Genomic DNA, 26169 nt, shown 5'->3' with positions numbered 1-26169 from the left:
TAAGAAGGACTTAGCCTTTTCGCGCTGTATCAAGCTAATGATCCTCTGCCTCCTTTTGCACTTGCTCTTGCATTGGTTCCTGGGTGATGGCATCCTGGCTTTCCCTGCACTACAGCTTGTCAAGCTCCAATGGGACATCCGTCATGTAAAACAGCACATAGCAGCTAGGAGCTGTGGCAGCAATCACCAAGAGCCTTAGTCCCTGCAGTCCTATGTCAGCTTGTAAGATGAGGCAACTGCCAGGGTAGCATCTGCTGTGTTCGGCTATTTCCAATACATCTGTGTCAAGGAAACTGATCAACAACGTTCAACAACCCCATATTTCTAATGGCTGTAAAATTCCATTCCCCTCCCCCCACTGGCCCATTTGCTGGGATGCATATGATTCCATATGCCTGTTGTGCCTGAAGAAGCAGCTCACTTGGTGGAGCTAAGCCACAATGCTAACTTCCTAGCAGCAGTGTTGCTACTGTGTACCTAAAGGGTGAGGACAACGCAGTGGAGGTGTCAGGGTTGTGTGAGTACACTGGTGGGAGAAGTGGGTTGGTTCCACTGGAGCACCTTCACCACCCCAACCTCCCCACCACCTCACCCTCTCAGTAAGCAGCTGGCAAACTAACATTGTGGATCCACCCAATCAGCTACTGGTTAGGTGAGAAGGGTTGACGATGCGCTGGGCCCGGGGGTAACCCGTGAACCGCAGTCCAGGACCTATCCAGAATCCGAAGGTTCCACTGGGAGTCAGTCCAACAGGGCAAAGGCAGGACACGAGGCAGGAAACCAGGCAGGAAACAGGTACAGGATCTCAGGCAGGATCTAGCATACAGCAATGTTGCTCCCGCAACCTGGGGCAGGGTCCGACAGCCTTTTATCTTTGTTGGGGTAACAGCCAGTCCTGATCCCACTCACCTCCCTGTTTCGCCTGAAGGCGAGCACTCCTCCTGCGAGTACTCAGGTCTCTCCTTCTCTCAGACCTTAGTCTCTGCAGCTCAGGAGACGTCGGTGGGTTACTAGACCCAGGGGCCACCTCAGCCTCCCCTGACGAAACTGGTAGTGGAGCAGCTGTAAGTGATGGCCCAGCTGAAGGCAATGAGGTAATCCCAGCATGTGGAGCCAGGGCAGGCTCAGGCTCCTGACTCGGCCCAGCTGGTGTTTGTTGCAGGGGAACCTGTGCAGACTGAGACTCTTCAGGATCAGGCCCCAGACTTGGTTCAGATGATGCCTGAGGCAAAAGATCCAGTGCAGACTAAGTCTCCTCTGGTTCCAAGTCCGAGCCCAAGTCCCACGCCATCACAGATGCGATCAACCACACATGTGATCAGTGGTGTAGCGTGGGTTGTCAGCACCCGGGGCAAGGCAAGTAATTTGCGCCCCCTAACCCGTGGATTTGCGCCCCCTAACCCGTGGATTTGCGCCCCCTAACCCGTGGATTTGCCCTAACCCCAGATGTTGCGCCCGGTGCAGCCGGCCCCCCCTGCACCCCCCACGCTACGCCACTGCATGTGATTGCACCATCTATGTGCAGTCCTTTGCATGTGGGATCACATATTAGAAAAGCAACTCCAGTGTACCCATGACTGCTTCTGGAAGGCATTTCACTGAATTCAGTTCTTGCTGAACTCTCTAAATTAATTCATTGGCTCAAGTTAGGATGCAAACCTTGTTGTAATGTGCACCTCAAATTCTTTGATTTTAATCTGCGGGAGAAATTTTCCCTTTCAGGTACAGAGGCTCATGCCAAATTCTCCATCAGTCAGATTTTATTCAGTAATTCACCAAAGAGTCTGCAATAGCTTTCCCTTCGGACACACACTATGTAGACAAAATATATGTCATCTGAGGTGTTCATCCTTCACCCAACCACCTTCCGCCAACCCATTGCCTCCCCCTCTCCAACCCACCCATAGTCCTTGGAAATGCAACACACTAACTCAACCCATTTTTACTTTACGAATCAAAACCCTCCTTGTACCATTTATGGAGCTGTTCTTCGCTTTAACATTCGACCATTATGTTACTCCTAAACGGGTTCTTATCAGTTTTGTGGTCAGGTTGTATGCTTGCATAAATGATTCGGGCCTCACTGATAATGTGTTTAACAAAAAAAAAATTCTCTCAAATCTAAACTGGATAATAACTTGTTTCCTTCTTCTTTCTCATTCACCCACTTTCTTCCAAGCTCTCCTTGTTCTGCTGCTGCGTTTCTGGCTGTAACTCTGGAATAGAGCAACACTGAGGCCTCTGGCCCCAAATATCCTCCAACTTTCTTTTCCCCAGTATGGAATTCCCCACTGGAATGCGATTAACGACCCCATGCCAGTTGATACTTTCAGCTGTGAGCCACCAAGTGTGGAATAATTAAGAGATGAGGAAAAACGGGAAAATAATATGCATTTGCTCATTCCTATCAACCAGCTCCAGTGGATGTTGAAACAACTCTATCTTCACACACCTGCCTGCTAAGCATCAAACATTTTTGATACTGTCGAAATGACTCGACAACAGTTATCTCTGCACTGCTATTAAAGCATTAGTCATTTTTATCTTCTATATGTTAATAGCTTTAATGGAGAAAAATGTCCTCCCCCAGCCTTCAGATCTCATCTCATGGTCTTTTTACTGCACATCAACCTTCCCACACATCCCCAATGAGGCACATTTTTGTTCATAAATGATTTTCTTTCAACCCTCTAATTGCAGGGAAAGTTCAAATTAGATCCTGAAACATTAAGAATTCATCCACTGACCTGCATCTAATATCTCAGGGAGCACTGCAGTAAACAAGTGTAAATGAAGAGGAGTAACTGGTACTGAGTATTAATTGCCCTGTATAGAAAATAACCTTTGCTCTGAAGCACAGAGGAAAGTTGTGGCTGTATTCATATACTCTAGAAAGGGAGAACTGTACTGGTTTATTTACAATAGAAATTCATTCAAAGGTTGTGGTCATTGCAATCCCAAATCTTACTCCAAATGTTATAGTAATATCTCGTATACTTTTTATGAATCTATTGCATGATATGTCATACTGTTCTCTCACTTGCATCAATGAGTTTTATATGTGTTGATAATAAGTGCAGTCTTATATTTTAACCATTTAGCAACATGCATACTCATGATACAGTACTTTGCTCAGAAAATGATCTCTGCACTCCAGAGCAAAGTATGCAAGTGTAAGAATGAATGTGTTTATTCAGCAATAAGTACAGAATTCATACCTTTATAAAAAATATGTTTGTGATACCTTATTATGTGCATTTGTTTTGGAGGGGAAGGCGTGCCCTATTTTGGATACTGCACCAGGGATGCCAAACACCTTAATCCAGCCTTGGGAAAGCTTGTGACTCCTTTTAAAATGTAGAAAGGAAGGGTGACACAGCTATAAGTGTAATCTACTTCTGAAGGCAATTGTAAGGAGTTTTATTTAATATTGCAAGCAAACATGCAGCAAAATTCTGACTTTTTATGAGATAATAATTCACTTGTTACTTATTTAAAGCAGCTAGCCTGTTTTTTGAACTAGTACTGTAAATAAATTAAAGGTTAGATTCAGCTAACTTTAACCCAGGATAGAACCACTGAAATTAATGGATCTAAGTTAGTCATGATCAATTAAATTCAATGGGTCTACTCTGAGTAAACATTAGTTGAATATGACCCTAAGTCACTGTATACCTGTAGAACCTGTTATCTTCCAAGGAAATTGTTACCTCCCAGATGTTGTTGGACTCCTACCCCATTGGTCATGGTGGCTGGAGCTAATGGGAGCTGAAATCAAACAATATCTGGGAGGCCGCATTTCCCCCACCCCCTGCAGTAGAAGGAGCAACAGAAGCTGATACTGTGCTTACACCAGCAGTGATAAAGGGCTTCTTATATTTCATTATATACAGAGAAGGTTGTAGTGTGACAACTTATGCTGAATTACAGGGTGTTACGTCACCTTGCAGATGTTTGTGCAAAGATATATTTCGAAAGCTATAATCAAGCAATATGGATAATAAAATATCTGGACAAGACAAGAGATTCATGGTTGAGTTTGGGGAACAGTCTGTTTCCTGTGGGAAAGAGACCTTTGCTTTAAAACTTGCATGAATACTTGCGCATATCCCAGGTCTTAGCTGTGCAGGTGTTTGGTGTTTGCTTGAATGCCATGGGAGCACATGATCCAAACTAAAAAAGAAGGAACAAAAGATGGCAGCCCCATGTACCCATGCTAACAGCTATCTTTATTTCTATACTGTGTCCTTGAAAGGTTACCAGTGGCCCCATATGTATACAGAGGCTGTCATATCTTTCTCTCCCAAAGAAGGAACTGCATGTTCTCTCTGTAAAGTCACTTCCTGGGACCATTTTAAAGCAGTTTAAAAAAAAAATCCCACAGAAGGGGGGGGATGAGTTGCTTGAAGCAGCTGCAAAATGTTAAAGAAAGATGCAGCCCTCCAACCAGATCATAAGTACAGTACAGTCTCATACATGGATTAGTTTATTGGTAATACAACTAAAATCTTCTGGTCGACTTTCCAATCCTCACATGAGTCCAAGTGGGGCAGAATGGGTTGGTCTGCTCCCTAATCAACATTGAACTGGGGCGTGTGTTGTATGTATTTCTCTAGATCACTGGCTTATATGCCTCAAACAGAAAGAAAGATGGCTTCCTAAAACTACCTATATGGACAGTCAACTCTCCCCCCCCCATACATTGTCCTTGTAAGTTAACTGTGCACCCCATAGGTTCCTGGAGGGGAGCAACCATATTTTTCTGTCTGTGTACAATTCCCTCAGGGACGCGGGTGGCGCTGTGGGTAAAAGCCTCAGCGCCTAGGACTTGCCGTTCGAAACGTCGGCGGTTCGAATCCCCGTGGCGGGGTGCGCTCCCGTTGCTTGGTCCCAGCGCCTGCCAACCTAGCAGTTCGAAAGCACCCCCGGGTGCAAGTAGATAAATAGGGACCGCTTACTGGCGGGAAGGTAAATGGCGTTTCCGTGTGCGGCGCTGGCTCGCCAGATGCAGCTTTGTCACGCTGGCCACGTGACCCGGAAGTGTCTCCGGACAGCGCTGGCCCCTGGCCTCTTAAGTGAGATGGGCGCACAACCCCAGAGTCTGTCAAGATGGGTGGGGGTACCTTTACCTTTACAATTCCCTAGGAAGGGACGGCATATTATGATATATAGTCAGCAGCCCAGTAGCCTCCCTCTCAGGAGGTTATACCTGCCTACAAGTCCATCACTGAACCTGTCCATTAGAGTCCAGCTTGCCTTAAACCAGTCAGGATGTAACGGCAAGAATTCCAAACAGGCAAAGGTCTTTCCATCGAGGCAGCTTCCACTTATCATGCAGGACTCGATGTCCGGGTGACGCACTTCTGCAGTACATTGTCAGAGCATCGCCAGAGATGCAGAGGCCACCCTGATGTCTGTTGAAGGGACACAGGTTGCCATTCGGAGTATGACCTTATCTCCCAGAGGAGCAGAGCAGCTTAGTCCAATCAGCTAGAGAGGGTCAGACAGCAATAAATCTCTGTCCTTTCTGCACTTGCTTCTACACCTTTGCCGGTTTGCCTCAATTCCACAGCAAAGGTGAGCTGGAAACTATGTACTCTGGAAGCAAGGCATGTGTGCATGTGATGAGGGAGGAGGAGGAGAGCTAGAGAGAGAGAGCGAGTAGGAGGCAGGCAGGCAGGGAGAAAATATGCACCCCCCCTTCTTTTTCCAACACATTCAGTTACACATTTAATTTTACCTATATGGAAATAATTACTATATAAGAAAACCTGTGCCTACCGTAACGTGTAAAGTATCTTGTGAATGTTTTCCAGTTCCTGCGTCTCAAGAATAGGATAGCTTACTTCATGCATCTGATTAAGAGCCATTCTAGATTATAACTTTCCCATTTCTCAGTCAATCATTCGTAATGAAAAATCTACTTTCCCAGCATAGAGATCTCAACAAACAAAAATATGAGATATGGCTCATCGTGCAATTAGTTTCCCTACTCCCATTCAGCTATGAGAAAAGAAAGACAAGTCAGTTCGCATTGTTGTTTGAAACCAGCATTTCCTTCTCTGTTTCTCCCCACCTCTGCTTTACTCAAACTTCTGCTGTTGTTTTAAACCACTACTTTCCCTTTCTCACTGTCCCTCCCAACTGCTGTTGTACAACTTGTTCCCCTAGCCCACTCTCACGTCATGTTAGTATCTCAGCTCACAGTCAGAGGTAACTGGCCTCCCCCGAGGCGAACTGAGTGAGATACTTGTTTACCTTCCGTCTGCGTCTCCCGGCAGACTAGGTCGTAAATCGGCGATTCTCCTCATTAGACGTGAGAAGAACACACCCTCTGCTTCTCTCTCCTTGCTTTCCTCCCCAGGGAGGGGAAATGAGACAGACAGGAGTCTATTTACATGTCTTTTTATTCCTGTCATTCAGCAGTACATAGAAACGTGACTGCACCCTTCAGACTCCATCAGAAGAGTCACAACTCCACCCCTGTACTTCCAGCACAGGTCAGATGACACTCTGAGCTAACATCCGGTGCTCAGTACAGAGAATGGACTCCCCCTTTTCTCCAACAGTACATCTGCAGACAACAACATCCTGTTTTGCTTTCCAGCCACCTGCTGCTGGCTTTTGCATTGCTGCTTTTATCCAACAGGATTGTGATGAAGCACAACAAATCCTCCATTGGGGGCAGAATGATGACATTCTTCCATTTGTTCTTATATAGAGAAAAATAACTAAAGCTCTTAGAACCACAGGTTGTTATCAGTGTATATATGCTAGAGACAGATCACTGGTCACAGATATTGCATTTACTCCTGCTGACATGCACCACCACCAGCAGCAATAATTTAGGAAACCCCAGACACAGACACACACAATTTAGGAAACCCCAGGCACACAGAGAGTATGCAAGTGGTTAGCTAAAAACACAAAGCCATTAATCGAACAGAAGTAATTTTTTGCTGATTAACAGCTTCTTCCCCTCCCCAGGTTTTCTTTCAATAACCATTCATGTACTAAATTAAATACACAAGGATATACAAACTGGGTGATAAATTTTGCATTTGATTATGGGAAAATGCATGGTAAGGTATGTGTGCATGTGTATAGTTGCAGAAGAGAAATTGATCTGTAATATTCCAGGTTTCTCTGCTCATCCTTCAGACTCCCCAAGACACACTGTTTGGAATTTGCTCTTAAACTGAGATACTGGGTGGTGTTGAACTAAATATTTGCACTAGCACAAGGATTATTGCTAGTGTAATGGGACTTTTGCCTCTCTCCTCCCTCCACCCCACCCATGTGCACTTTGCTCTAACCCCAATTCTGCTCAGGAGAGTTGAGGAAATACCCAGAACAGATTTAGCAGGTGCTCTCACAAGTGGGTTGCAGGGTTTTTGTTGTGCATATCTTACCCACAAGGTGTCGGTGAGTATTTGTCTCTTGCATTCTGCAAATCTTCTCACCCTTAGTCTGCATTCTGCAGCCTCCCCAGCTTCCCACACCTCAGTTAAAGCTGAGGAAAAGACATCATGGTGCAGCTCCTCCTACAGAGCTTTTGCAGATCAGGAAAAGCTCTTGGCAGCCATGCCTTTCCCTTACAATTCCCTCCGAGAGAAATGGAATGTCATCGAGTCCCATCACACTCAGAGAGACTTGCTCTCGTAATTCAAAATGTGTAGCAACAAGAGGCCCTGTGCTGGCTGGATGATAGTAAAAAGGTAAAGGTACCCCTGACCATTAAGTCCAGTCATGGACAACTCTGGGGTTACGCACTCATCTCACTCTAAAGCCAGCGTTTGTCCGCAAGCAACTTCCGGGTCATGTGGCCAGCATGACTAAGCCACTTCTGGCGAACTAGAGCAGCGCACGGAAACGCCGTTTACCTTCCCGCTGGAGCAGTACCTATTTATCTACAGTGGTACCTCGGGTTAAGTACTTAGTTTGTTCCGGAGGTCCGTTCTTAACCTGAAACTGTTCTTAACCTGAAGCACCACTTTAGCTAATGCGGCCTCCCACTGCTGCCGCGCCGCTGGAGCATGATTTCTGTTCTCATCCTGAAGCAAAGTTCTTAACCCGAGGTACTATTTCTGGGTTAGCAGAGTCTGTAACCTGAAGCTTATGTAACCTGAAGCGTATGTAACTCGGGGTACCACTGCACTTGCACTTTGACATGCTTTTGAACTGCTAAGTGGGCAGGAGCTGGGACTGAACAACAGGAGCTATAGTGGAGCTTTTTAAATAGGAAAGCAATTAGATGTACAGAGGCAGTGCTGCAGCCATTGAATCACCCAGCAGAGAGATCTGTAGGAGTCAATCTGAGTCATTATCTACCTGGATCAATTCAGGTGAGTCTGTTTTTGAATCAAGAGTTCTGTGGACTCTCACCACCACCACTGAGCTAACCCTGATCTTTAGACATTTTCAGAACATCTAAAACAGGTTAAAAAAAATACCCTGCTTTGATAAAATGAAATAAGTTGCTCCACCTCAAAATAACAGGTATGATGGTATTCCTGGAGTGTATCTTACTATTATTTCATTACCATGAAAGAAAATATTTGATGATATCCATGTCTTCCTGCATGTTTCTGAAGTCAAATTTGGTCAACACGTCTAGAAGCATATTCCACGATGAGCTCCCTATAAGCGTTTTGTCATCCTACCTGCAGACACTAAAGGATGAGCCAATATGCTGTGATAGACACACACAGTTTTCTAGCTGTCAGCTAGCCCAAACGTCAGTCAAAGTGATACACAACCCACTTCCTGCAAACTATAAAGCACTTTTCAAAAATAAAATAAAATTATGAGCAATATGTTTTAGATTTGTGGCTCACTAATGTTTGGGGGAAATATGCTCACAATGGTGCAGTATGAAATATAGCAGTTTCAGATGCCGCATAACCTTAGTTAACCCTACATGCTTTTCTGTCAAGCAGGGCTATAAATCAAAGGGAAACACTCCATGCGTTGCTTGGATTTTCTTAGCATGGTCTGGATCTCACTGCTGCCCTTATTACAGTCTTCAAATGCTGTCCCTCCCACCCAGCAGCATAGCGTGGGTTGTCAGCACCCGGGGCAAGGCAAGTAATTTGCGCCCCCTAACCCCTAACCTGCCGCCGCTGCCAGCTTCTTCTTGCTGCTGCCTGGGCTGGGGTATTTACGGTAAGGTAGCCACGACGGCGGCGGCGGGTCCGTGTCAGGTGATCTGAGGCGAGTTGCCGCTGGCGCTGCCGCCCAAACGACGCCGCTTGCCCAGAGGAGGAGGAAGGCAGAGAGGCGAGGAAAATGCAACATGGCCCAGCAGCTGCAGCAGCAGCGGCGGCGGCAGGGCTGTGAGGAGGGGCTGCCTGGCGCGCCCTCCGCGGCCCTGATGTGCGGGGACCGTGGCGAGCGCTGAGAGCCACTGCCAGCTCGTCGGTTCCGCGAGACACGGGGCTCTGCTACAGCCTGCGCCCGAGGCTCTTCGGTGACTCCGGAGGTGGCGAGCACGCCCCGCCCCCAGATGTTGCGCCCGGTGCAGCCGGCCCCCCCTGCACCCCCCACGCTACGCCACTGCTCCCACCTCAATTTCCCTTTTCCCTCCCCTTGTTCCTCTGGAACATGTCCAAAGGAGAGCAGCAGAGGTGGTGAAGGGACTAGGATCCTAACCGTGTCTGCTCTGAAGTAGATCCTATTGAATTTAAGTCAGTGGGGTAAGGATTGCAGCCTTACGAGTAAAGATAGGTGTGCTTAACCTGGAGAAGCACTGATTAAGAGGTGATTTCGAATATTTGAAGGGCTGTCACATACATGATGGAGCAAAGTCATTTTCTGCTGACCCAGAGGACAGAATCTGTACCAAATGTAGACTAAGCTTTAGGAAGAGCTTCCATGTTAACTTTTAGTAACTAGGCAGAAATTCAACAGGTGCAGTTGCAGAAACTTTACCTGTAAAATTTCTCCCTTCCTCACCATGCCCTAATTTAGCATGTGTAATAAGTGAAACAAAAGCAAGTCTTTATTGCTTACTGGATGGGGAAGCTAAAGTATGTCCCTTAACTTGCACAACACCTTTCATCATCAAACACTGCCCATGCTTGGCTGAGTAGAAGTCCATTAACATCTGCAGGACCACAGATTCTCCAGCCCAGAAGTAGAGGGGAAGAATATTGGAACAATGTAAAAGCTTAATCTTATATATTCTATCATCTGTCTATTTAGCTACACTTCCTTACATTCAAAAGTATAAATGTAATCATAAACATAAACATAAAAGAAAGATGTTGAGTTATGTACATTATAATGCAATGATCTATATCTGTCTAACCTTATAACATTATATATGTTAAACACTCTATATTTTAAGAGCACCGGCTGTGGTTACATTTTATATGTCTCATAATAACTGCAGCAATTTTTGCAATTCAGTACAGCTTAGTCATCCTTTTCAGGGTTTCTCTTGATAGTGCTGGAGGACTCTCTTTTTTAAACAAACAATAAAACAGGAGTATATAGTTTCAGAAGATACACACACACACACACACACACACACCAAGCTTGCACCATTTCAAGCAGATTCACCCAAAGGTTTCCTTGCAGGAAACGTTTAAAATTTATTTTTTAAAGTAGTTTCCAACTGCTTCTTTTTTGAAACATTGCAGACTTGGTTGCCCCTTCTGAGGGAATAAAGTTTGCTAAATGATGGAGCTACTCTCAAGGAATAGCAGACTTTACCATTTGCAGGTAAGAATAAGGAACATCACACTTTCCTAGCTTTTGGGAAAGCTCACTTTCGGGGTGTCCTGGTTTTTCCTTTTTGAAATATGACAACCCTAGGAGAAAATGACCCATGTAAAGAGCAAATTTCTTTATTTATTTCAGCATTCCTCCCCCAAATCAATGTGACTGGAATGGGAAAATAACTCACAGTGAATAAAAGCTAGATTTTTTTTATCATTTTATCAAAATGAAACCCCACATTTCCACCACCTCCCCTCTTGACCTCTGGGTGTTTCTCAAGTCAGCATGGTTTCATTTCTCAGGAAAGAAGATGGGGGGTGGCGGTGGTGACTGCACAGCCCTAATATAACATGGATTTTTTTTAAAAAAAATCAATAGAAAGAAACATAAAAATTGGGAGGTACAATCAGGGAAGACAGAATATGACAGTCAATGTAGTGGCTATAAGGCACTGACAGTGAAAATATCAGGCACAGAGATACATCTATGCACGCTTGCTTCCACATCTATGAAGTCAGTGTGCAAATTAGGGAGCTTCTCAATAAAATGTGAACCTCCCCATCCTTACCTCCAACCTTCCAGAGTAGATTTTGGGGGTGCGCAGAGGAAAGGAAATAGAGTCCCCAATGCACAAGAGGAAGCCTGTTCCACTGGTGCGCAGACAAATGGATGTCACCCACTGAAGCTTAAAGGTAAAGGGTAAAGGGACCCCTGACCATTAGGTCCAGTCGTGACCGACTCATCTCACTTTATTGGCCGAGGGAGCCGGCGTACAGCTTCCAGGTCATATGGCCAGCATGACTAAGCCACTTCTGGTGAACCAGAGCAGCGCACGGAAACACCATTTATCTTCCTGCTGGAGCGGTACCTATTTATCTACTTGCACTTTGATGTGCTTTCAAACTGCTAGGTTGGCAGGAGCAGGGACCGAGCAACGGGAGGTACCCCGTCGCGGGGATTCGAACCGCCGACCTTCTGATAGGCAAGTCCTAGGCTCTGTGGTTTAACCCACAGTGCCATCCACGTCCCTTTCCACTGAAGCTTACTTGGGAGTAAATATGTATGCTGATAGCATTTCTGAGCATCTTGCAGTTTCAGATAGACAGTGAAAAGCTTTTGACCTGGAAATATTATTAATGTATATATAGAACCTATAGATCAGTGAAGGAGATCTGAGGTTGCAAATGACTAAGCAGTTGTCCTCGTGATAACGTCTCTTGCACATCATATAACCATGGGTAATATCCATGCTTCCAAAAAGGACTTCTGGCATGCATATCTAGTCCACAGGCCTATTAGATTAGTCATAGTGATCAGTACTTAATGTGTTGAACCAGTGAGCTGGCCAGAGAAGGCAGTTGGATTAATCACAGGTGGAACATCATTACTGTCCCCACTAAATGACACCCTGACATCATCGCCCCTTTCATTAATGAAGGAGCAGCTCTTTACAGTGGACCTATTGTTCTATAACTTACAACAGTGCAAACCAAGAGTGACACCCCTATGCCAGAGTGTTAAGTGGGTGACTGGAAGAGAAGAATCAGCTCCACAGAGAACAAAATTAGATTCTCAGAGGCTACCAGGGCAAGTTCGTAGCTGGAATTTAGAGGCAAATAGATATTCTATTTATAAAAGTGAATTTCTTCAGCTGTGGTGTTGAGGGCATGAGGTGAAAGTGGAACAGACACCCGTTCAGTCACTGCAAATATATCTTACAAGCCAAGCTACCACCCTCCGCCTGACCCAAAGAACTGAAAGCACAAAGAAGGTCTGGAAATCGTTGCTTAGGGGTCCATGGGAAAACAAACACAAAATCAAATACTGAGGGAAAGAGAATAATATGTCACCCCTGCAAGAGTCAAGAACAAGGAGAATAAAATTTATTCTGCTGTAAAGTGACAGGCCCTAAATCTAGCTAGGGAAGGAAAACCTCAAATCAGAAATCAATATAGACTTCTTCGCACATTGCACTGAACACAGATACAAGTTGTTTCTGCACATGCACAAGTCTTCAGGGGAAGGAGTGTACAGTTGTTTACCTGCACAGCTTTGCTATTGGGTACTCAGTTTATATATTAATTGAATGTAATGTATAAAGAACCTGCATGTTTTTAGTTCCATTTTACGGTTTTGATTCCCGAGAACAGCATGCTTCTCTCACTACCTTGAAGTGTCTCAGGTGCCAAAAGCCAGGGTGAAGAGATGTGTTTTCAGCATTCACCAAAAGCTGTATGACTGATAGAATCGTAGAGTTGGAAGGGACCCTAAGGATCATCTAGTCCAACCCCCTTGCAAAACATCAGTGACAAAGCCATCCAACCTCTGCTTAAAAATCTCCAAGGAAACAGAGTCTACAACCTCCCAAGGGAGTCCATTCCATTAATAAACTGCTCTTACTGTCAGAAAGTTCTTCCCAATGTTGAGTCAGAATCTTCTTTCTTGTAACTTGAATCCCAATGGATTGTACAGGTCCTACACTCCAGATCAGGAGAAAACAAGCTTGCTCGATAATATAATAATAATAATAAATTTTATTTATATCCCGCCCTCCCCAGCCGAAGCCGGGCTCAGGGTGGCTAACAACAATAAAACAGTACAAAAGTACAGCATAAACAACATTCTAAAATCATTCATTATAAAAATTAATTAATTCAAGCCACTGGCAACCATTGGGCCAGAGCTCCGCGAAGATTGCTGAGGGAGGGAGTCAGGCTGTGCCCTGGCCAAAGGCCTGGTGGAACAGCTCTGTCTTGCAGGCCCTGCGGAAAGATGTCAAGTCCCGCAGGGCCCTGGTCTCTTGTGACAGAGTGTTCCACCAGATCGGAGCCACAGCCGAAAAAGCCCTGGCTCTAGTTGAGGCCAGCCTAACTTCTCTGTGGCCTGGGACCTTCAAGATGTTTTTATTTGAAGACCGTAAGTTTCTCTGTGGATCTTCCGTGTGACAGCCCTTCACAGATATTTGAAGATGGGTATCATATATCGTCTCCATCTCCTCTTGATCATCTTGGTTGCCCTCCTCTGCGCACATTCCAGCTTGACACTATCCTTCTGCAATTGTGGTGCCAGGTGCACCTGAGTTCCACAATGCAGGGGCTGCCACATCTGGGATTCCTGGGCAACTTGAGCAAAAATCCTAATTAAACACACACACACACACACACACACACACACACACACACACACACACCAAATTAATACAGAGCTGGATATGGGGTGAGTTGCCCCTGGATAGCACAGGGTGGGTCTGTTCAATCTGGGGGCATTAGATGGGGGAGATCCTTCTGAATGCAAAGAAGATGATCTATCACTGAGTTATGGCCCATAGTGCCAATATACACTCAGACCATGCAGTTGGAAGTCTTCAAAAAGGTAGGAAATAGATGATGCATACTGAGTTTATACACACTGCAGGCATGTGTGGCCTCAAATCTGTGGTGATTTGGTGATAGTGGGGTGACAGGACTAGCAAGCATGATCCCAACCATTATTGGTAGACACAGATTGGATTCCAGCACAAAACTTCTGTTTTGACTCAGACCTGCTTATATCTGCAGATAATGCCAAGTTAGATGCTATTCGGCACTGGGCTTCGATGCCGACCTTCAAAGGGCAGTGATTCATTATGTATCCTAATCTGCACTGGCTAGCATTCAAGGAACTGCTAGTCTGATCAACACCTGTCTATCGACTTGATTGATGTTCCCATCCTGAAATTGCCATGTACAGTAATGTACAATTAGAGGTGCTGCTATCAAAGTAAACATATTTAGCGTCCTGATTTTAGTGGCAAACTACATGGAAACATGTAGGAAGGGATTGAAAAGCAGGCCCAGAATGCTTCAGCTTCCAGTGGAGAAGTGGTGGAATGGGACCAGTTAGCTCCTACCTTTGGGCGGGGGCTTGAAATATATTTCTACTCCACCCAACCCAACCAGAAAGGCAAACTCAAAGTAACTTTGAGTTTTGCACAGGTTCAAAGCAGCAGTTGCATGCATCCTATAATGACTATATGTATAGGGCTTTAATCTATATAAAATAATGGGTTAAGGAAAGCAAGATTTCCACACTTGGAAATGTCAACCTTGATAGAACTCATTGCTTGATCCTCATTTTGGTCCCCTGGAAACAATTTTATGTCCTTGAGTTACACTGTTTAGCTATCTTTGCTAATAATGTCACAAACTCAGGTGAGAGAGTATCAACCAGTCAGAAAACTAAACATTTTGGTTCTACTTATCTTCCAGCACTCAACCATTCTGTTTTATCCATGGGACCCTTTATTTGTGAGGTTTTATAGCTCCCTCAGTCAGGCAGAATATTGTATCTAGATTTGACCTATCCATATAAAACTCTATTTATATTTGGTTACGGTATAGGAAATCATGTGCATATAAACTGATTACAGTGGTGCCCCGCAAGACGAAATTAATTCGTTCCGCAAGTTTTGCCGTCTAGCGAATTTTTCATCTTGCGAATTAGTATTTAGACAAAGGAAACAAAGTCGCAAGACGTTTTCGTCTTGCGAAGCAAGCCCATACGGAAATTCGTCTTGCGAGGCAACTCGCAAACGGAAAAACCTTTCGTCTAGCGAGTTTTTTGTCTTGCGAGGCATTCGTCTTGCGAGGTACCACTGTATTTACTTCTTATATATATGAATATGCCAGCTGGGAAGTCAAAGTGATATTATTTCTTTGCCAAGGTTTTTAAAAAAAATTCTGATAGGCTAATAAAGATACAATATCACGTGTTAAATCCCTCAGGAATGGGTCTTCAGACACCTCATCTGCACTTCATTACCAAATCAATCATACCCTGTCAGGAAATGAAAGAATGCCTGACATAAAGTTTAAAATTTCTAGAGAAACATATGCTTCTTGTGAGGTTTTCGTTACTAAAATAAAAACAGGAAATAAATGAGAAGGGTGGTGTGAATTTGCCCCAGGATACCATTGACCATGATCCTATTCTTCCCCATAAGAGGAGCAGGACAAATTGCTTCAGGGCATAGAAATTGGAAAGCTAAGGAGGAAGAAGCAATGCCAGACAACTAGGTTTCTCAGTAATGCCTCAGCGATCAGACCTCACAGGGGTGAAACTAGGCTTTATTTCACCTGGGTCAAGACTAGATTGGCACATACACATTTGTGCACATTTGTGTACACACACACACACAGGCTGGGACCCTCAATGGCGCACCTCTGGAGGCATCACCTGAGGCGAAAAAACAAACAAGCAACCAGCTAGCCCCACTGTAGTTCGGCACTGAGACCTGTGTCATTGAGTAAGAACAACCTTCCTGGATCTGCCCATTTCTAAGAAAAGGCAAGTAAGAGGCAACATGATAAGATAAAGGGTAAAGGACCCCTGACCATTAGGTCCAGTCGTGGCCGACTCTGGGGTTGCGGCGCTCATCTCGCTTTATTGGCCAAGGGAGCCGGCGCACCTTCCGGGTCATGTGGCCAGCATGACTAAGCCACTTCTGGCGAACCAGAGCAGCACACGGAAACAGGGGACAGAACAATGGGAGCTCACCCCGTCGTGGGGATTTGAACCGCTGACCTTCTGATCAGCAAGTCCTAGGCTCTGTGGTTTAACCCACAGCGCCACCCGCAACATGATAGAAATGTATAAATTGTGAAGGGCTTTGGCAGACAACAAGGAGGGGCCACATGGAAGACCCCAGTTGTAGAAAATACTGGGCAAGGTGGGTGAATCATCTGACTCAGTTCCTATATCCTAAAAAAACCCCAACCCTGTAAAATATTAAAATAGCCCCAAGCGACTTGCCCCCAATCACCCAAATCAGTCAATGGATGAGGAAAGACTTGCACCTGATTTAAGTCTCACATCTCAAAGCATCTACTTACTACATCACATAGGCTTTTAAGCCTAGATAGCTCAGTTGGTTAGAGCAGGGTCCTGATAATGTCAAGGTTGCAAGTTCGATTCCCGTATGGGACAGCCGCATATCCCTGCATTGGACTAGAAGATGCTCAAGGTTCCTTTCCAACTCTACAATTGATTCTATGAGTCTATGAAATAAGAGACTGCCTCAGCCATTATACACCCAGTAGATTGCTGCAGTCTGTGGAAGAGTTTCTCCTGTAAGTTTCAAAGAGCTTAGAAGCCCGCTCCACAGTGACTTGGAGTAGGACTTTAGTGTGGATGTCCCTGTTCTGTGCAGAGGTTGGACAGCCACCTATCACAGAAGCTATAGTTGAGATTCCTGCATTGCAGGGGGTTGGACTAGATGACCCTCAGGGTCCCTTCCAACTCAACAATTCTATGATTCTATAAGCAGCATTCCTGTTGAGATGCTACAGGTACCCATTACATCTGCACTTTCTGGAAGCAACTGAAGACATTTTTGTTCCAGCAGGCTTTCCCAGCTGAATAAATGTTTTTGTTTTTGTGATGTTATCTGTTTTTAATTATCCTTCATTATCTGTGTAAATTGCCCTGAGATGGTGGTTTAGAAGGCAATTAATAAATCTATTAATTAATAAATCTATTAATTATTAATTGACGCTTTTGAATTATGGTGCTGGAGGAGACTCTTGAGAGTCCCATGGACTGCAAGAAGATCAAACCTATCCATTCTGAAGGAAATCAGCCCTGAGTGCTCACTGGAAGGACAGATCCTGAAGCTGAGGCTCCAATACTTTGGCCACCACATGAGAAGAGAAGACTCCCTGGAAAAGACCCTGATGATGGGAAAGATTGAGGGCACAAGGAGAAGGGGACAACAGAGGACGAGAGGGTTGGACAGGTTCTCGAAGCTACCAGCATGAGTTTGGCCAAACTGCGGGAGGCAGTGGAAGACAGGAGTGCCTGGTGTGCTCTGGTTCAGGGGGTCACGAAGAGTCGGACACGACTAAATGACTAAACAACAACAACAATAAATGTATAATAATAATAATAATAATAATAATAATAATAATAATGACAATAAACCTGCATTGGTTGGAACCTGCCCTTTCACAACGAATGAAAAGATTTTGACCAATGCCTGAGGTTTTCTTTTTCCCTGGTGATTTTCTTCTTTAAATAAACCTTGTATTGTAAGAAATGCTAGAATCATGCTGAACATCTTCATAATTATGAGCTGTTCCCAAATCACCCCCACACTACTGTGATTATATGATTTATATCATAAACTAGATTTTTTTTAATCTGACCACTTTCTAATGTGGTTTGTTTCTGACAGGAAGAATAGAAAAATTACACAAAGCAGATGACAACAAACGAAAATAAAATTGTCTTGCGTCTTAGGGGAAGTAGGCAGGAAGCATCTTTTGTTTCCCAGGGCAATTGGAAATGTATAGATGTCTTTCCCAAGGCTAGTTAACTTGTAAATGAACTTTGTCATTTATTTATGCATTTGGTTTTGATATGCATCTCACCAGATGTAATGTAAGATGTTCCTGCTGATCAAAAGCAGCGCAGTTGCTGTTAGGGTGCTTTCCAGCTGTAAAGTGCTTTTCAACAGATAAGATAACAAAGTATGAGCCTAGCCTGTGAAATTCATATTTTGCCACTTTGCTTGTTCGAGTGTCAGAGCAGTTTAGATATTTCCCATTTGCTTGCCCTTCAGTATATATTAAATTTAGCAGATCTTTTAACCAAGAAGTAAAGCGTTGGAAAGGGTGGGGGGGCATTGCAAACCGATGGCAAAGAGCTTATTCAGCATGCAAGCACATTTAAAAGGAAGGAAAAAACACCACCCCACACCTCTGCAAAAGTCTTATAAAATACTATTACGAGGCTATCAAATTTAATCAGCCTGTTGGTTTTGAGCCAAAATATCTGCATGCCCTACATCTTATACTTGTCATAGTAATATGAAACAGGCTCTGGCTGTTTCCATTTTAGAAATCTTATTTTTATCACATAAATAAGTAAAGCAAAAGGGCTGCCTGAAGCCAGTATTTCCCCTCCATGTCTTAACACTCAATCAACATCTTTCCCAATACAAGCCCAGTCTCTCTCTCCCCCCCCCCCCATTCTTTCATAGCTTATATGTCATTAGGAGCACATTAAACATCTACATTAGGAGGAACATTGGTCTTATTATATTAGTCATATTTTCTGGAAAGTGTGCGGAAGGGGAAGAGTACTTTAAAGAATCATTAAGTACCAGGAACAAAAAGTACATTTATCTTCCTTTGCCTTGCAGTTCCTCAGCAGCGGGGACATCATTAACTTTATAACATTTTACTTTAGATTAAAAACAAACAAACCAAAACTTAAAGGCATTCATGTCCTCCAGAAAGCTTTGGTTATAGCAGTTCCAAAATAAACCATAAAATAGTATATCTATACAATTTCATTCATTCATTCTTTCATCCCACCTTTTCTCCAAAGAGCTCAAGAAGGCGGACACAATTGTCCCCCTCTGTGAGGTAGATTAAGCTAAGAGACAGTGGCTGGCTCAAAGTGACCCAAGGGGCTTCATGGCTGAGTGAGGATTTGAACCCTGAAGGAAAAATGTGCTGAAAAAGGTTTGCCCCCTCTAGGCTACATGAAAAGGAAGCTGTCTTACACCAAGTCAAACTATTGATCTGTCCAGCTTAGTACTGTCTACATGATTGGTCTTCAGCTGGTGGGTCAGACCCTCTACTGGTTTGTGGCCTGATGTAAGGTGAGGTATATACACAAAGTATCAAATGTGGTGACAGTAATAATAATGCAACAAAACAGCAACACCACAAACTGGCTTCTACATATAAAACCAAATTTACTAGAATAATAGCTAGAATAGAGATAGACTTGTAGCCATTCAAGCAACAAACAAACTAAGGTGCCATGTGCAAAACAAAGCCAGGAGATACTGTAAACATATGGCACCTTAGTATGTTTGTTGCTTGAATAGTTACAAGTCTATCTCTATTCTAGCTATTATTCTAGTAAATTTGATTTTATACGTAGAAGCCAGTTTGTGGTGTTGTTGTTCTGATGTAAGGTGAATCACAACATCAGCACTATCACTGTACCGATAGGTGTTAAAAAGTTAAATGGATCCAAATATGCAAGTTTGGATTAAACATGGGTCTAAGTCTGAAAAGGTTGAAGACTGCTGGTCTACACTGACTGGAAGATCCTCCCCATGGCTGCAAACACCGGAATTTCCAAGCCTACCTGGAGATGCAGCAACTGAACCTGGGGCATTTTCCCCTATTGAGCATGGAAAAAACAACACACACCTTAGTTCTAGTGTAAACCTGGCACACAGCCATATGCAGTTTGATAAGGGAGGAAAGATGTTCAGCAGTGGTTTTCCTTAAGAACATAACAAGAGTACACTGGATCAGGCTAATGGTCCACCTAGTCTAGTATCCTTTTCTCTCTTTTTTATTATTTATTTTTATTAAATTTTCCACTTTAACAATCCAATCAAATCACAGTAAATATTCCAAATTATACATATCAAATAATCCAAATATACTGCCAAATTATAAATTTTTAATAGGACTTCCCATGCTTCAAGTTTGGAGGGTTCTGATCATCTCATACTCCTACTGCTTTTCATAGTCACTTCCGATGGTTCCTCTAATTCTTTCTGTTGTTAACCTTCCTTCTTTCACAGCCTCTGAGTTGTTCCCACAAGCGAGTTAAAACAAGCACTGATGTGTTTCTGTGTGGATTTTATGTCTATGATTCCCCTCTATAAGTTTGCAACATCTCCTCTCACGCTGGTGTTTCTGTCGAATCAATCCAAAGGTCTTTTCACTGCTGGTAGCCACCATTTTCACTCAGTTCCGATAAAATCAAGTCTAAGCGTCTGCTCTAGTATCGTTTTCTCACAGTGGCCAGTCAAGTGCCTTTGGGAAACCAGCAAACAGGACACGAGCACAAGAGCACCCCCCCTCTCCTGTGGCTTCTAGTCACTAGTATTAAGAAGCATTACTGCCTCCAGCCATGGAGGCAGAGCCTAGCCATCAATACTAGTAGCTTTGTTTGACGACTTTCTGGCAGGAGCAACGTCACTGTTTCCACACACACACACACACACACACCTGCTCTCCAACTCAGTTTGCTGCATCAATTCAACCAAACTGAGGTCAGGTGAGCAGGGCAGCCCCAAAATGCCACCCACTGCTGATTCATCTGAATGGACGTCTAGAAGACAGGTCTGGTTCAAGTCTTGAGATCTTAGTTTTACAAACATGGCTGTATCCCATGTTTCTGAATGTTTGAAGGAGACTGTGAAACAAAGGTGCTTTAAAATTGCTTGATCATTCGTGAAAAAAGCCACCTAGGAATCAGTTTTGTCACTAGACCCTGATTCTGTCTTGGCAGTGTAGGGAGGGAAGAGAGAATAAAGAGAAGGGTAAAGGTAAAGGACCCCTGACAGTTAAGTCCAGTCATGGACGACTCTACGGTTGCAGTGCTCATCTTGCTTTACAGGCCGAGGGAGCCGGCGTTTGTCCCCAGACAGTTTTTCCGGGTCATGTGACCAGCATGACTAAGCCGCTTCTGGCGAAACCAAAGCAGCACATGAAAATGCCATTTACCTTCCCGCCAGAGCGGTACCTATTCATCTATTTGCACTTTTTGGTGTGCTTTCAAACTGCTGGGTTGGCAGAAACTGGGACCGAGCAACGGGAGCTCACCCCGTCGCAGGGATTCGAACTGCCAACTAGTAAAAACGATGGAAGGTTACCGCAAGACAATTAAATTAAACAGGTTATTTTTAATCGTCCTTTTCTAGTTCCATCATTTTTACTAGTGTATCAAATTTTTAAAACGAAAAATGATTACATTAAGTTAAAGTTCTTATAGAATAAACAGTAGTGCTCTTTCATAATGCAATAAGAGGTAGACAAGGTTGAATATATGCCAAAAGCATTTCAAACCCAATTGCTAAATTACGAGAGTAACCATTACTTAAGTCTTTATAATTGCTACTTTCTGGGAATAATCATTACTTAGGTATATCTAATTAGATGTTACAATGTTTTGAAGAGTCCGTTAAGGAAATGGCCATGGCCATGTGTTAAGTTTTCTCCTTATCAAATCTTCATAACTTGTTTAGTAAGATTCAATTTTCCCCATGCTCACGGATTTCAGTACAAATACTGCCAGTGAATTCAACGTGCTGACATAATAAAACCTGAACTACAATTTTCAACTAGTGGGCATATGAATGATGGTACATGGTGTAAGTAAGATATGCCATCTTGGATTCGGGGTGGACACTCTCCTTCTTTGTAATCACCAGTGCTCAAACACCATTACATTCATTACTTTTTGCCATTACCAATCGGAACATATTTGTTTTAGCAATCTTGGGCTCTCCATTAGATATTAAGATAGAGAGTCAGTTGTGACCCCTAACCTGCTATTAAGAAATGCTTAAAACTCCCTAGAGAAGAAGGAAAGTTACATAGCTTCTGCAAGTGGGTTCCCACTATTGGAAGGCGTCCCTACTTAGATTATTCACTTGCAGGATCAGTACCTAGATTATGAGTACTGAGATCAGTGGGATTTGAATGACCCTTGTAATGCACTTTGAAAATCAAAATAAAATGCTAATGAAAAAGCCCTCAAGTGTTTCAATAGCTGTGTACATAGGGCATAAAAAACATGTTGAGAATATATAGAGCATTCACCAAGAAACCAAATGGAAAGCTATGACCAAGGGAGAAAAAGAAGTATTTGATTTTTAAACTGTAAATATTAATACACACACACACACACACACACACTCACACAAAACAACAATTAAGCCATTTTACAATAACCTCTGAGCATTTTTAAAAAAATCCTAAATGAAAAAATGCACAGTAACACAAGATATAAAAATGGACATCCAATTCAATTATTTGGTTGATTATAATTTTTATACAACCCTTCAGTTGTATTCCCACAGCAATTTATATATATAAAAAAATGAAGTGACTGAGATAATAGCATTTAAAAAACAACAACACTTTAAAAGGCACACAGTTATAAAAACAGAACCAAAGAGTCAGCAGGCTTAAAATGGACTGGGCAGGGACTTTTGAGAAAAAAAGGACAATAAAGTAGATGCTAAGTGAAGCTCTCTCAGGAGAGTGTTGTACAACTACTAAGAAGTCCCTTTTAATTTCTGGTTTTCCATTGCCTCACCTTCAGGAGGGCTTCCAGTGAAGTTTGTAACGTATTAGTAGGTGCAGTTAAACTGTGGAAATTGTTCCTATAAGATGGAGTGATGGTTGGCAATTTGGATAGCTTCATGGGAGGTTAGACAAATTCATGGAAGATAAGGTTATCAGTGACTGCTAGCCATTTTGGCTATGTCTTCCTTCCACTGTCAAGAGGCAGTGGACCTCTGTGTACCAGTTACTGGCAATATTATCTCCAGAGCCAGAGCCATTATTCTTACTAGGAAAGATGAGCATGATCATTGCACTTAGGTCCTGCTTGTGGGCTTCCCAGGAACATCTGGTTGGCCACTGTGTGAGTAGAACAGTGAACCAAATGGTTCTTTAGTTGGATCCAGCAGATCACGCTAACTATAATGAGTCCTTCCAAGGCTTTCTCCAAAACTAACCACTTAACCAGATATGGATCCACTGATAATATAACAGTGAAACAAGAACTCCACAAAAGTGTTCCAAAGTACTGTGTGCCTTTTGTATTTCGAATGCACAACAGTCTCATCAGTGTTTGTGGCACATGCAACCGACATCAGCGTTGGGAAGGGGAGGAAACGCTCGCAAAACTAATTATAGGATCAAATTAGTGTCACTGCTGCTGTAGCATTTTAACCAAGGCTCTTATGCCAATGAATAAAAGACCCAGCAAAAATTTGATTCATGGCTGCCATGAGCTCTTAGCACGTGGAGCAGGAAAGAAGCAGGGAAAAGCCAGTGCACAAAAGTGCTTACAACTTTCAAAGCTTCCAAAAATCTTTACAGAGCTTTTTCTAAAGGATTGCCTTTTTAAACAAAACCCCCAAAAATCCATCTCTTTCACATTTTTAGCTGAATAGGCTATGGACTTGGACAGTGTTTTTGAAGAATTTGCTCTTATTGATGCATCAGTGAAAACTTCTTAGGGGATTTTTATAGACATCTCCATCTGCTTGTTTGTTTCTCTCTACCCTCATTCCTTGATGATTTATTTGTTTGTTGCTATTCTGGCAAGTTATGCATACCAAGTGTGAAGAGATATCTAACCAGAATCTTTTTTTGTGGGAGTTCAAATGAACATAGATTATTTACAGCTGTGGTGTGGATTTGCAATAGGAAAGATCAAGGAATGTGACGTTTGCATCAACTGATGTACTAGGAACGGCATTCAATATTCTGCATCATAAGCTGGCATCTCCAATGAGAGAGACCTCTGTTTTCTTCTTACCTAGGAGCAAATTTTCAAGGAATTTTGGCTGTGTAAATACCAGGTGTTTAAGGCACATGACAACTGCACAAGACACATGCACAGAGGTACAATTTCCAGCACCCTCCGGAGTAGGAGAAAACAAGCTTGTTCCATCTTCCATGTGACAGCCCTTTGGATATTTCATAGAATCATAGAGTTGGGAGGGACCCAAGAGTTATCTAGTCCAACCCCTTCTCAGTCTCCTCTTTTCCAGACTAAGCATACGTACCCAACTCCCTCAATCATTTCTCATAAGGCTTAATTTACAGAATCAACTTGGTCACCCTACTCTGCACACATTCTGGCTTGTCAATATCCTTCTTCAATAATGGTGCCCAGAACAGCACACAGTATTCCAGGTGTGGTCTGATCAAAGCAGAGTAGAGTGGTACTATTACTTCCCTTGATCAGGATGCTACGCTTCTGTTGATGCAGTCTCATTCACCCTTTGCAATTGCATTTGCTTATACTTATCTAGAAGGAAGCAGGAATGCTTGGGCAATTTGATCTTTGAGACTTCCAATATGAGTAGATCTGACTCCCCACTTCCAAGAGTAATGCACAGATTAGGGCTTTGTCATCCACCACCTTTTGCACTTCTCAAACGTTCTGATGCGATCTCCAGCACACCAAATTTTGTGTTTTGAGAGAAGGCATCTAAAAGCACATATTTAGATGCAATTTTCTGCAGGTATTTTTAATATCATACATTATGTGGAGATGGGATGAAACAAAGCATACGAGAAAGCACCGTGGACTGGAAATAAACTGAGGACAAAATACGGCTGTTGTAGCCAGCATGGGAACTTCCATATTTAGAAGAAGAATTTGTTTTTGCTGATTAGTAGAATGCTGAAGATGAGCAATGGAAACTGAGATCTTCATCATCTTTTTGCTTGTGAGCTTCCTGGTAACATCTGGCCATTTTTGGAAAGAAAGTTTTGTCCCCAGTACATGGACTTTGGGCCTGATTCAGTTATTATATTCTTATATCCCACGTTCTGTGTACTTATATATCAGTGGGGGAAAACCCATAACCATCCAGATGTTGCTACAGCTCCCACCATCCTTGACCACTGATGGGCCATGAGGTAATATTCACTGAGGTCCTCCCATTTGCACAACACATATCCACATGCAGAATGAAAATGATCTAGCACAATGGAACTTCCAGTTTCTCTCCCCTCCACTTCACCATGTACCTCAAAAATCTTCTATGGAAGGTAAACCAATGCTGCAGAGCAGGCTTTGAGGAGAAAGGAGAAACTTTATTGCATGAGAAGACACCCACCAGCTTTATATTGGCTCTCGCCCATGGGGTTCAACAGCATCTGCAAGGCCACAGATTTCTCCGCTTTGTAACAATAACAATAATAACAACAACAATAACAATAATAAATTTATTTATACCCCGCCCTCCCCAGCCAAGGTGGCTAACAGCCAATAATAAAAACAAGTTGAATGAATACAACTTAAAAACAAGATTAAAATACAACATTAAAACATTAAAATGCAGCCTCATCACAGGAGGAGAAAGGAAAAAAGAAAGAGGGGGAGGGAATCAAACTGACTCCAAGCCAAAGGCCAGGTGGAACAACTCTGTCTTACAGGCCCTGCGGAAAGAAATCAGATCCTGCAGGGCCCTGGTCTCATGAGACAGAGCATTCCACCAGGCCAGAGCCAGTGTTGAAAAGGCCCTGGCTCTGGTTGAGGCTAATCTAACTTCCTTAGGGCCTGGGACCACTAGGGTGTTGCTATTTATGGACCTTAAGGTCCTTCATGGGGCATACCGGGAGAGGCGGTCCCGTAGGTAATAAAAACAATTATGTCTGCATATATAATGCTGCACCTGAATAGCATTTTAGCACCCTGGAATAGTGGCCTGACAATGGTTGCAATAAATAATTAAACATGCAGTTTTCTTGTTTGGGGGATGCTTACTTTTCTTCCCATCAGATATTAAAGCACCAATTTACATCTATTATAGCTCACCTGGGCATGGGCAGGTCAAAAGTTCTAAACCGAATCAGGATTGACTGAATGGAAGCTAGCCCACAAAGCAGAAATCCAAAAACCACA

Source organism: Podarcis muralis, chromosome 8, assembly GCF_964188315.1.
Source record: "Podarcis muralis chromosome 8, rPodMur119.hap1.1, whole genome shotgun sequence".
NCBI lineage: Eukaryota > Metazoa > Chordata > Lepidosauria > Squamata > Lacertidae > Podarcis > Podarcis muralis.
Note: the sequence above shows the minus strand (reverse complement) of the source record.